Here is a 9895-nt window from a genome sequence, read left to right as displayed (position 1 = left end):
GTCTGTCTGACTGTTTGTCTGTCTCACTGTCTAGCAGTCTGTCTTTTCGTCTGTCTATCTTGGCTCTCTATCTTCTGTCCAGTCTGTCCGTCTTACTGTCTTTCTGTCTGTATGTCTGTTTGTCTGTCCAGCTGTCTGTCTGTCTATCTTGGCTCTCTGTCTGTCTGATCTGTCTCTCTTACTGTCTTTCTCTCTGTCTGTCTGTCTTTCCATCTGTCTATCTTGGCTGTCTATGTGTCTGTCCGGTCTGTCTTACTGTCTTTCTCTTTGTCTGTTTGTCTATCTAGCCCTGTTTGTCTGTCTCTCTATCTGTCTGTGTTGAGTGTCTGTTTAGTTGTCTGTGTTGCTTTCTGTCTAGCTGTCTAGTGGTCTGTTTCTCTGTCTATCTGTCTTATTGCCTTTCTTTCTTTGTTGACCGTTAGTCTCTCTGTCTGTCTGTCTACCTTTCTGTCTCTTCTCCTGTCTGTCTTGACTGTCTGTTTCTCTGTGTGTGTCTAGGTGGGTCCCTGGCAAGCTGTCTTACTGTCTCTCCATCTTTCTTTCTCGACTGCCTGTTTCTCTGTGTGTCTGTTTGTCTGTCTGTGTGTCTGGGTGGGTGCCTGGCTTGCTGTCACACTGTCTGTCTCTCCATCTGTCTGTTTTGACTGTCTGTCTTTCTTGACTTTCTGTTTCTCTGTGTGTTTGTCTCTCTGACAGTCTGCCTGGCTTCCTGGCTGTCTGTCTGTCTTACAGTTTGTCTCTCTGTCTGTCTAGCTGCCTTGACTGTCTGTCTTTGTCTGTCTAACAGTCTGTGCGTCTTGTTGTTTGTCTGCCTCCCTGATTTTCAGCCTGTTTGTTTAGTTTGTTTGTCTGTGTGTCCGTATGTTTCTCTGTTCGTCTGTGTGCCTGTCCCTCTGCCTGTCTGTCTTTCTGACTGTCTGATATTTTTTGTGTTCAGTATATTTGTCTATCTGTCTGTCTGCCTGTCTCTCCATCTGTTTCACTTGCTGTCTGTCCTTTTATCTGTCTCCCTGATTTTTAGCCTGTTTGTTCAGTTGGTCTCTCTGTGCATGTCTGTCTGTCTGTCTGTCAATTCCGTTCTTCTTTGCTTCTTTCTGTTCTGTCATTCTCTCTGTCTGTTTTTCTATCAGTCTGTCTTCTATACCTGCCTTTCTATCTGTCTTTCTGTCTGTGTTTCTCTGTCCATCTGTCTAACGCCGCTCTTCTGATGATGATTCAGACCATGCAGTATACAGTGCTGTGTACAGATGATGAAGTGATGATGTTTGTTGTCTTTGACTAGTTATATATCGCTTTTTTAATATAGGGAAGTAATAATACTAATAAAATAATAATAATAATAATAATAATAATAAGTTAGACCACCCTCAGCTAATACATTGCAATTTCTCGCCTTCATCATTATGAGACAATGATTCGCATGAGGACGTTTTCTCACGTTCACGTCTGGCTAAGCCTCATTGTGTAAAAGTCAGAGCCCCCTTCTTTATTTCCAACACTTCAAACCCAAATGTGTCCACTGGCCGCAGCTCTGGGGCTGCTCCGCTCTAAGGCTGCATGCTCCACTGCGGCTGCCTGCTGATGGGCGTCCTCTGCACACAGAAACGCACCGTTTGTCTTCATTTGATCTTTATCTGTCTGCTTTTTGCGAGGTTTGTCCGCAGCGCGTCGCGGCTCAGGACACTGATCAAAACGGCCTTTTGTTGGGGTTTATTTGTTTTACTCGCGAGCGACTCGCATAGCGAGTGGGATCTGTGGCCCCTTCACTGAGTGTATTCTTCCTCAGGAATGTGTGATAGGTAGGCATCTTACCCTCCTTTATTGCTTTTGGCCAGAGCCTTACGTCATTATAGTCCTGATTGAAGTTGAAACGCGTTCAGCTTCTTCAGTCCGCGATGTGAACGAAAGAGGAGCGTTCAAATGACCCGAGGACGGTCTGTGTTTAAATCAGTGCTCACTCTTCAGTGCATTTGCCGTCTAATTATCTTTAAAAAAAATAGATAAATAAAAATAATAACAATAATAATGATGATAATAATGCTCGCGCGCTGCCGCTCTCCATGGTGCTGCAGTCAAACACGGCAGCTCCACCTCAATGTTCCTCTTTAATTCCGTGAACATTTTTCGACAAAGTGATTTTTCTCGTCGTTGTTCGAAATTAATGATCTGAAAATGTGATTTATTTCAGCTGCATTGCTTCCATGGAGGAGTTTTGAGAAGTATTGAAGTCCATTCCCGCCAGGAAGAGGACAAAAAAACATTTTTCCCTCCTTTTTTTGTCACTGACAGCATCTCATAATTTTGCCTTAGAAATAATGAGTTAAGTTTTCGAAATAATGACTTATTAAAAAAATGACAAGGTTTTAAAATAATGACTTATTTTCTCAAAAAAAAAATACTTAACATCTCAAAATAATTTTCTCGAGATCGTGAGTTGAGGAGACCCAATTTTGCTACACGTCGAAAACGAATTATCAAATTTTAAGAAAGCTATTCATAATGTGGGGATAATAAGTCATTATTTATTATTTTAGTCATAATGCCAATAAAATAAGTCATTATTTTGAGCTACTAATTCATTTTTTCGAATAGTAAAAAATAGTAAATAGTAAATAGTGCATAGTAAATTATTCTTTTGAAAACATAGGTTAGTATTTCAAAATAATTAATTTTGAGGAAATAAACGGATATTTCGACATAAAAAGTCAACGTTTCAAAGCAATAGGTCGTAATTTCGAGATACTACCTCAACATTTTGTCATACTTCTGCCAAAAACAGAGAATGAGACAAAAATGTCAGGCGGTCTTTATCCTCTGGCGGGAATGAGCTTCCTTAGTAAGTCAGAGTTTATTCCTTCTTGCTTCTCTGTTAAAACTCAGTGATGGGAATCACAGCGATCTGTAACTCAAGAGAAGCAGATCTGTAGTTTTCTTCATTTCCTCCAACATCGGCTAAACCAGTTAAGCAGTAAATCCTGCAATCGACCCAAATAGAGCCCATAAAGATCTGCGATGCTCTTCAGTCAGATCTGAACCTGAATTGCCCCTGAGCATGCGCAATTAATAGACTGTGATTAGGCTATTACTGTTCACTGTTTTGGAGCGTGTTGAGAAAGTGGCCCGCCTTTACTCTGCCTCCGTTTTACTGGCTTTCCTGCAGTGTGATTTTACCCAGGGCAATCAGCAAGTCTCTGTTAGATTGCCCTCTTTAAGGACGCACCATTGATCTTTGAAAGAGAGATTGCCACCAAACACACTCCCACCCCACACACCTGGCCCTTATTGCCCCCGGAGCTCGTGCTGTGTGGGATCCAGAGAGATGCTGCTTCGGTTTTCAAGTTTCCTGAAAATCAGCTGCTGTCTGTGCGGTTGAGAATCAGATACACAGTGCTTCCCCCTATGGGACATTTCAGGAAATTGCAGCCACCACCAAACGTGCTCTTCTTCCATTGGCTGTGGCTTTTTACACTCATCTTTCAACGCTTATTCTTTGTTCAAACTGGGATACATAAAACAGTTTAATTAACATAGGAACGTGGATAATAAACAATACAAATGATGATAACAATGTCCCATATGTAATAGCCTACATACAGTAGTATACAAAAGTTTGTGCACCCTTGGTGCAGGGTGAAAATAATTTAGAATCCTCTATAGAGAACACACTTCTGCACATTTTAATGCATGATTACAGTTTATTGGCTGAATTTAACATATTGGAAAAACAATGAAACTTAAAATGTGGCATGGGCAAAAGTTAAGACACAGTTTTCTTTTTTTCCGGTATGTGAAGCTCAGCAAAAATTAAAATATTTCATTGTGTTCTCTGTAGAGAATGTGTTAACTTATTTTCACAAAACGTGTGCGTGGACAGGGGGTGTTCAAACATTATGCAACTGTATATGTAAGAATCTATACATTATGTCCCATATGTACAAACCCAATTCCAACAAAAGTTGGGGCAGTAGGTAAAATGCAAATAAAAGCAGAAAGCAGTGATTTGTAAATCTACTTTGACCTGTATTTGAACAAAAACATCACAAAGCCAGTGTTTTAACTTATCAGCGTTGTAAAAATGTTCTCGTTCTGAAACTGATTCCTGCAACACCTTCCAAAAAAAAGTTGGGAAAGGGGCAATTTAAGACTAGGAACATTGTGAAATGTTCAGAAAACATCTTAAACAGGTGATGTAGCCATGTCTGGATGTAAAAGAGTGTCCAGGAAAGGCCGAGTCCTTTACGATCAAGGATGGGTCAAGGCTCGCCACTTTGCCAAAAAGGCATCAGCAAATAAATAACACTCTTCAGCAAGAGTTTGCAAAGATTTTAGGTATTTCATCCTCGATAGTGCATACTATTTTCAAAAGATTCAAGGAATTGGAAGAAATCTTTATGCAAAAAAGTCCAAAATCCAAAAATGAATGACCATGACCTTTGACCTCTGCGTTAAAAACCAGCATGCTTCTGTGGTGGATATCGCCGCATGAGCTTGGGAATACTTTGACAAACTGTTGTCAGTTGTTCAGAGCTGAACAACGTTGTTCAGAGCTGCATCCACATATACAAGTTAAGTCTGTACTATGCAGAGTGGACGCTATATGCTAACAATGTCCAGAAATGCTGCTGACTTCTCTGGAAGCTCATCTTCTCAGTGAAAATGTGTATTGTGGTCTGATGAGTCAACCTTTCAGACTATTAATGGAAATAATGGATGCTATGCTGTCCATTGTAAAGAAGGAAAGGACAATCCATATTTGTACCAGCGTAAAGTTCAAAAGCCCAAGGTCTAAACCCCTTACATGCCCATTGCCTGCCAGCAGGCCCAAAGTTTTAGCACACACTTCCATAACCTAACAACAGCTCAGCCAGTTTGAAGTCCCTGTAGTTACTGAATTATAACCCTTATATGTATGTAATAAGCCTGGGATTTTAAGGGGTTAATGGGAAACCCGCAGATCTGTGAAGGCACAATCAATGCTGAACATGTTTTAGAGCAACATATGCTGCCCTCTAGATGACATCTTTTTCAGGGACGTCCATACTTAGTTCAGCATGACAATTCCAAGCCATTGCATGTGCATACATGTGTTAACAGCATGACTGCGCAATCAGAAAATGTGGGTGCTAGACTGGACTGCCTGCAGTCCAGAACTGTCTCCCACTGAAAATGTGTGTTGCATTATTAAGATTAAAATACAACAACAAAGGCCCTTCCCCAGTCCCCAAACGATTTGTAAGTGTTGTTTAAAGGAAAGGCGATCTAACACAGTGGTGAACATGTTCCTGTCCCAAACATTTTAAACCATTAAAGTTGGAATGAATGTAAATTTACCAAAAAAAATAGGAAGGTTCATAAGGTAAAGCATAAAATACTGTGTTTTTCTATGTTTTTATTTTAATACAGGTCAAACACAATTTATTAATCACTGCCTTTTGTTTTTGTAAGTACATACTAACTATATCATTCTAACTGTGATACATGATCATTATAACATAAAATAACTTTTAAAAATGACTGTTTTTCTGTTGATTTGTATGTATTCTAATGAGTGTATTTTACTGAAAAGAACATTTACCGCTGGGATCAATAGTTTTAAACTCTTTAAACTAAATTTACTCGGCTGCTTAAGACTTTTGCACAGGACTGAACATGCAATATTAATTTTAATCAAATAACATTAACAGTGAAGTTGGCATCAGGCTATGATGAAGTCTCCTGGGGATGAAATCTGCTAAAGCTCAGATTACTGTGCCTTGTTGTGGTTTCATGACAAGTTCCCTTAAAAATGTACTTTAAATGGCTAACATAGATCAGTTGGAGGCTACACTGTGACATATCCTGCCCAAGTCTGCAAGTGCTGTTATTTTTTTACATCTTTTTCTTTACTTTAGAGGAAGTTTAAAATGTCAAAATATCCTGTATCTGATAGTGATAGTGATAATACACTTCAAAAAATTACTACACCTGGTCATTCTTACTGTTTACTTATATTAAATCAATCTCTTTCTCTGCTGCATGTCTCATTCACCCCAGCGCATTAGTCTTACTGCATTAAAGTGCATCTCTCGGAGCCCTGTAAGGAAGGTGTAATGGTCCCCATAGTGCAGAGGTCAGCTGTGTATGGAGGACCGTGCACATGGCCAGCAGGAGGCCTGTCTGCACCAACAAAGCCCCCCAGACCTCAGTGGGTCAATAGCAGAGGAATTCCTGACCAGAGCAATTAGACCGGCACGAGGAGCGGCCCTTTGAGCCCCTGGGGCCAGACTGGGCCTGAATAGCCGTGATTTTAATTGGAACAGTTTCCACACTATCCTCAACCCAGTGCTTTAGGTCACTTGAGGAAAGCGGAGTTGAGTGATGGACTGAACTGTGAACAACTTTTTAAATATGCTGGTATACATGCTGGTGATGATGCTTAATCGTCACTATTATTTAAAAACCTTATATTTTGGAAATGATAAGTTTATAGAAGAAGGAAAAAACATGAAGTTTGTGATTAATGCTCATTTATTAAAAAAAAAAAGGTTTTGAACTATTTCTATTGATCCAATTATCGTGATGGCTTATCACTGTGTATATATATATATATATATATATATATATATATATATATATATATATACATGGAAAGATTTTTTTTGTTTTGTTTTGTTGATTTTCAAGATGAAAATAAGTACGCATCCTCTACAGAGAACTAATAGTGCACAAAATGTTTATGTAACATATTAGAAAAAAAAAATGTGGCCTGTGCATTCATGTTTGAATTTTGTCCAATATGGTGACACCAGCAAATAAATAGAAATTGTGCACTAAATTTTTATTTTAAATATTTCTTTGTTCCATGGAGAGAATGTGTTACTTTACTTAAAAATCAACAAAGCATATATATATATATATATATATATATATATATATATATATATATACATAAAAATATATTCACTTCAATGCTTCAGGACTTTGGGGGTAATTTGTCCCATTTATTGCCTCCTTTTTTGGCGCGGGCTACACAAGGTCAGTAATGAGGGGCTTTAGGGTGCGCAGGTCAGGAGCCTCTCTGCCACTGAACTAATCAGCTCGCTGTGTGCCTCAATAGCTATTAAGGCCAGGGAGCAAAGAGTCACAACAAACTTTCTGACTCTGCTGAACACAAATGTTTGTTTGTTTGTTTTGGGGAAATCTTTGCAGTACATTTATATTCATAGTTTATAGGTACCACTGCATCATCAACACCACTAAGGTGGATCATAAACAGTTCCATTTATTCAGTTAAGTACAATTTTGATGGTTTTGCAATTTTTTTTTACTTTTGTTTACACAAGTAAATTTGTAAGGAATCTATTTTTCTTCTCAGTTCCTTTTCAGTCATTTAGGGACAGTTTCCCAGACGCAGACTAAGCTTAAGTCTAGACGTAAGTGAATCCCCATTGTTGCTTGAATATAGTCCAAGACTAGGCTTAAGCTTAACTTCTTTTGAAGATTTGAAGTAGATATGTGCTAATATTCAATAATACTGCAATATTTAGCACACATGGTGTGTTATCATGGACCTTTGTCACTGTTTTAGGCAAACAAGTTGCAGTTTCCACAGATAACATGACGCCTATTAAGAACATTGAAAAACATAAAAGAATGAAGACTGTTGAGCCGTTATACAAAGTCCCAAACTGAAAGTATTGGAAAAAGAAAGAAATACTCACAATGTATAACCTCTGAAACAATACTTCTATAAAAATAACAACGCTACACTATGTGTGCATTGCAATAAAAAATATAATATTGCAAAGCATGATAAAACATCATGATACTTCATTTTTATATTGAGAAATGAGTGGTTTAAAGTTATTTCTGTTGGTTCAGCTTGTTGCTCGCACCTCTTACTTTTGAGCCTTAGCATTTCACTGTAGTGCAAAAGGATCCCAAAAGAGAAGAATTCTCAATAGAGAATTCAGTACTTGCAAAGTTTTTTTATTAATTCTAAAAGTGTCATCATCTCACTGAAGTAGTGTCATGTTTGTTTGAAGATGGTTTTAGCCTACTTTGTCATCCAGGTATACAGTCGTGTGCAAAGGTTTGACCCACTTAGATCAACAAAAAGGTTTTTGTTGATCTAAGTGAAATTAAGTAATCACATCCTCTACAGGGAACTTGAATATGGCATTTTTCCACAAATTATTGTTGCATAATTTATAATGATTTGCAGAGTTTAACATATTGGGGAAACAAGTGAATATAAACATGGTAAATTCAGCAAATAAACAATAATTGTGCCTTAAAATGTGCAGATATGTGTCCGCTGTAGAACATGTGTTAAATTATTTTCACTTAGAAAATCAACAAAATATGTCATTTGACCAGGGGCGCCTAAACTTTTCCATACGACTGCATTTCATAGAAAAAAAATTGATGAAGCATCAAAAAAGAACGTTTTTCTTATACATTTCATGTCCAGGGAAGGCAAAGGCACTCTTAAACACTGTGCATAACACAATAATATAACTGTGTGGTTATAAAATGGTTATTACCATGTTGTACATATGGAAATGTGGAAAAAATTAAGATAAAAAGCCATTGCATGCAGCAGAAAAAATAGTAAGGATAAATCAAAGCTGTGTGTCAGAAAGATCTGATCCTGTAATTCGCAGAGGGGCAGGCGTAACTGACTTCAGAAAATACGGACCACAAAGGTTCTTTCACTTGTTTCCAGTTATCTGAAGTCCCGCATACCTCTTAAGTAATATTAGAGTTTGGCATTCATGGCAAACTATAGCAACGTGTAACACTTTCTATGACACAGTTTTTTCTCTTTCACCGGGGGATTGCCTTGTTTTCCGCATCTCAGGCTTTGGTGGTTTTGAAAAAGGCTGAAGAATGTCTCAGGCGACACCGCTTCCCAGGTTCCCCCTGAGATGGGCTATTGTCAGCGCCAGGAAGCTTTGGGACTTACAAAAGTATAGGATAACATTTCTCTTTTCTCCTATAGATTTCAAAAGCGCAGGCCTACTCCAGCTTCAACCAGTTCTGCCTTTAATCAAGCGTGCTCCTTTCTCCAATTTTGAGAAACTACAGAAAGCCTATTTTCATCCTTTTAGTGTTGATTCTCTTTCAGATGAGGTCCCGTACTATGGACTGGGGTAGAAAAGGGGGCCAAGGGGGTCCCACCTGTGTGGTCACTTTCACAGGTGGACTCAGCAGAAATTAATTTCATCCTGGAAAATGGTTCTTTAGTAGTCAAAATTTGTGAAAACAGTAACGTCACATCAAACCCATATACTGTTGTGCATTTCAGTTGAAAATACTGTCAAAAGTGAACTATAACTTACATAGTTAAGCTTACAGTTGTATGCAAAAGTGAAAATAAGTTAACAGACCCTCTAAAAACTTTAATGTACAATTACTCTTTGTTTGCTGAATGAAAATGTAAAAAAACTAAAAGTTGGCCTGTGCAAAAGTTATGACATGTTTGATATTTTATGTTATCTTTTTCTGCAATGTTTGAAACTTAGCAAATAAATAGAAATTTTGCACTAAAATTTGGAGAAAATGTCATATTCTCACTTAGAAAATCAACAAAACATGTCATTTCACCAGGGGTGTTCAAACATTTGAGCTGGATCATTTTAAATTAAGATGTTTTCACATTGATCATTCGAAAACACTATGCAACAAGCAATTCCTACCGAATTCTCACACTGTGCTGGACAAAACGTCTGAAAATTTCCCATCAGTTTTTATCTTTTTTGAAAGAATACTCCAGCATTTTTAGTCTAATGTCCATCTGATAAATATGTATTTTATGCTGAAGCAGCAACTGCCCACTGGCTTCTATTTCAAGTGTGTTTTGAGTGACCAGATTGTTTGCTTTGTACAGGGAAATTATTGTCCTTATTAATCG

Source organism: Colossoma macropomum, unplaced genomic scaffold, assembly GCF_904425465.1.
Source record: "Colossoma macropomum unplaced genomic scaffold, Colossoma_macropomum, whole genome shotgun sequence".
Taxonomy (NCBI): domain Eukaryota; kingdom Metazoa; phylum Chordata; class Actinopteri; order Characiformes; family Serrasalmidae; genus Colossoma; species Colossoma macropomum.
Note: the sequence above shows the minus strand (reverse complement) of the source record.